The sequence below is a fragment of the Rousettus aegyptiacus genome, unplaced genomic scaffold (genome assembly GCF_014176215.1).
Source record: "Rousettus aegyptiacus isolate mRouAeg1 unplaced genomic scaffold, mRouAeg1.p scaffold_m13_p_1, whole genome shotgun sequence".
Lineage (NCBI taxonomy): Eukaryota > Metazoa > Chordata > Mammalia > Chiroptera > Pteropodidae > Rousettus > Rousettus aegyptiacus.
This window is the reverse complement of record NW_023416284.1, coordinates 100,346,608-100,350,095: the sequence shown is the minus strand read 5'-3', so window position 1 is coordinate 100,350,095 and position 3,488 is coordinate 100,346,608. Positions and strand designations below refer to the sequence as shown.

Here is a 3,488-nt window from a genome sequence, read left to right as displayed (position 1 = left end):
CTGCCAGGGGAAAGAGACTGTGGGGTTCTCAAAGCCAATGCTAAATGAGCTGATCCAGAAGTTCTGGCTAGGTGGCCTTCCCTGAGAGACTTTACTTTTCTGTGCCTCATATACAAAATGGAAATACTGTTGCCCTGGTGTCCTTACCCGCCCCTTCCCCTGACAGTTAACTTTCCAATAGGCCCCAGTGTTCCTGTCAATAAAATGGATTCCTGCCCCTTTCCCACTCTCCCAGATCCTTTCATAACTGTAGGCTTATGGGAGGAGAGCGGCCGGCTTCCACATCTTCAGACCGCCGGGCCTGCCTCCCCCAGTCCTGAATCGCTCCTCCGTCCACCCCAGGTGGGGTCTCGTAGCTCTCTCCTGGGACCACGGGGCAGTCCCAGAGTGCGGCAGGAGGCGGCGACTGGCAAGCCGATGGGAGCGCTCCCGGAGCCGGGGGATAGTTCCGGGGCCGGGGAGGGGCAGCTAATTACCGCGCGTTGGCCCAGCGCCGCGGAGCGCCGGGAGGAGAGCGGCGGTGGGTAATTAGAGCGCATTAGCCGTGCGCAGACAATCCTGTAATTTCTCCGCGCGCTCCGGTGTGTTGTAGGAGGTGAAGCGATGCGAGCTCCGCTCTGAGTCACTCTCGGAAGCCCGGGTGGGGACTCAGGGGGCGGCAGAAGCCTCGGAGAAGAGACTTCTGCCGTGGGAGGCGCTGGTGCCTTCCCAGGCTGGAAGTCACCTGTTCTGGGACTCCCCGTGGTGCACCCCACTCGGGCGGGGCCTGGGGGCTTGGCCAGGAGGGGCGTGGCCCGTGCCTACTCCTGCCTCCAGGGGGCGCGCCCCTGCCCAGCGGATGTTCCCCAGGCCGGGAGTCTGGTTCCCTGCACCCAGCCCTTCGGCCTGCTCCTTGCACGCAGGTGGACTGAAAAAGAGAGATGCAGTTGCAACGCGCGAGGCAGAGAACCCCCAGTGTCCCAGGATTTCGTCAGAGACGGGCAACAGACCTAGGACAGCGATAGAAAATAGAAGTTAGAGACATTAGAAGGGTGCGGGACACTTGTTCTAACCGAGCCCTGAAATCACTTCTGGGGAAACAGGGAGGAGCCAGCAGGGGCTGAGGCTGGGAGGGGAGTTTATTTATTAGCCAGATTAGCCAGCATTAATGGGGGAGCGGTGGTGGCCGGCGGCGGCGGGGACATAGTTGGCATAGCTGGCATAGCGGCGGGGCCTCCCGCGGCGCGGGGCCCTTGCGGCTTCAAAGGGGCTTAAAGAGGCCCGTGGTGGCACTGCCACGGCCCCGCGGGGGGAGGGCGTGGGCGCGGGCGGCGGGGGAGAAGGCGGCCATTGTGCACGGAGGGATTAGGGATCTGGCCTGGAAGGAATTTTAAACTGCTGCGAGCCGGCGCCCCAGGACTTCCCTCCCGCCCCACCACTGCTCTCCTGAGCACCAGCACGAACATGCTTAGATGTTTACCTGCATTTCCGTGTCTGGGGTGGGTGTGTGTGTGTGTGGGGTGTTTCCTTCCTCCTTCCTCAGATTGGAGACATCTAGGGAGGGTTGTCAGATTTGTCAAATAAAAATACAAGATGCCCAGTTCACTTTGAATTTCAAATAAACAATAAATAAATGTTTAGTATAAGCATGCCCCAAGTTGTATGGGATATACTTATATTGAAATATTATTAGCTGTTTATCTGAAAATAAAATTTAACTGGACTTTTTGCATTTTTTTCCCCCTAGCAGCCCTAGAGTCACCGAAATGTCGATTCCGTGTCTGCAACAGATTGGGGGCTCCCGAAAAATTGAATTGGGCTGTGCTTCTACCCTCAGACGAAGTTTCCTGAAGCTGGATCCTGTGTTTCATGGTTCAGAATGGAGCTCCGATGGCGGTGTATGTCTCCTCCATCAGACCAGAAGCTTCTTGAGGACAAGCGCTAAATTTCAGATTAGAGCCTGGAGGTCAATGTCTAGGTCTCCTTCATCACGCTGGGGGTTCCGTGGGGGCAGGATCATTGTCCTCGGAGAGCAAGTCCGTCTCCTTTCCTCCCCTAGGCAGGTGGAGGCCCCTCCCCTGTTGTGTAGCTTCCTGCCCACAGGGGGCGCTAGGGGCCCAGAGGACTGACCGACAGATGGATGGGTCCAGTTCCTCAGGACCCAGGGTTGCAGGTTCCCTAGGGTTAACACACCTGGGTACTTGCAGGGTGTGGAGGGGTAGCGACCCTATCCTATGTAGCTCCTGACCTGGTCCTGGCCCTTGCTCTGGCAGTGGAGGCCAGCCCTGCCCAGCCAGAGCCTGTGGTCAGCGTGTAGAAGCTCCAAGTCTGGTTACTCTCTGTTTCTGCCACGAAGGGACAGTGTGGCCCTTGGTGCAAAATGTCCCTGCTCACCTCTTTCCCCAAAACCATGATAGCCAAGCCTCCGACCTCCATCAGGCTTACTAAACTTCACTGCCCAGCCTTTGCTTGGGCTGTTTTTCTGCCTCAAGCACCCTTTCTTCATGTCTTCAAGGGCTGCTAGAAGCATCACCCCTTTTGGATGCTCTGGCTTGCAGCAGGGTATGGGCTAGTAGGCTGCTTGTGCCCAGGGGTCTTCTGGTGAAAAAAGCCCCCCACCTAGTCCCTCCTTCCTCATCACCCTGGGCCCCAGGGGCTAAAGATGGGACAAAGCATGGGTGGGGAAGATGGGAGGTAGGGCAAATCTAGGTGAGGGGGAGCAAAAAAGCTTCTGTCACCATCTCCTCCCCTTCCATCCTCGGTAACCCCTTCCCAAATCCCCTCAGCCCCTCAAGGCCTCCGAACTCTTTTCCGTTGAAGCTGAGGGAAGCCTAGGAGGAGCCCTTTCCCACGGTCAGTCAGGCGCAGCCTCGACATCCCCCCACCCCCTGCTCTTTTGGCCACAGCCACCTCAGCCTCTGCAGAGCACAGGCCTGGCCCACCCCATCCCTGCAGGGCCCCCTCTTTGGGCCAGGGTGCCTGATTCTATGAGCCAGTGGCATCATCACCCCACTCCTCAGGCCACCCAGTCATCAGGTCAGTAATTAGCTACTTCCTCTCCCTGCATGAGGCCACCGAACGTCATAGCCCCTCCCCCACCCTCCCAGCCAGCCGCTGGCAGGAGTGCTGGGGGGGGGTGCCCCTCACACTTTGTAGTCAGAGCCAAGTCCTGAAGCTGCCCCCCGCCCCCACCCCAAACTACTGAGTTCTGAGTTAATGAGCCTCCCATCTAGGGAGCTGGGTGCTCCTGAGGGCGGGAGAAGCCTCCTCCCTTCTTGTTCTCCATGTCATTCCATCCCATCCCATCCCATCTGGGTAAGGACACTCCCGCTGCCTGGGTGGGGTGATGCTGGCTCGAGGACACCAGCAGCCCAAGCAGGCGGGGCTTGAGACTCAGGTGTCTCTCCTCAGTCATAGGCAGTTTTCACCCAGCTTTCACCTGGGACCCAGGATCTGTGAAAGGAGAATGGTGGCAGTTATCTGGTAAGGGAGGAGAAATGGGGAGCCAC

The 3,488-nt window shown here is 58.3% G+C and overlaps 1 long non-coding RNA gene across 1 annotated transcript; it reads left to right on the top strand.

Annotated features, from left to right (window-relative positions):
• Positions 1–725: 725 nt before the first annotated feature.
• LOC118601215 lies at positions 726–3,181 on the top strand. The gene is made up of 2 exons (XR_004950271.1): positions 726–1,031; positions 1,727–3,181. It is a non-coding gene; the product is annotated as an uncharacterized LOC118601215 (long non-coding RNA).
• Positions 3,182–3,488: the final 307 nt, after the last annotated feature.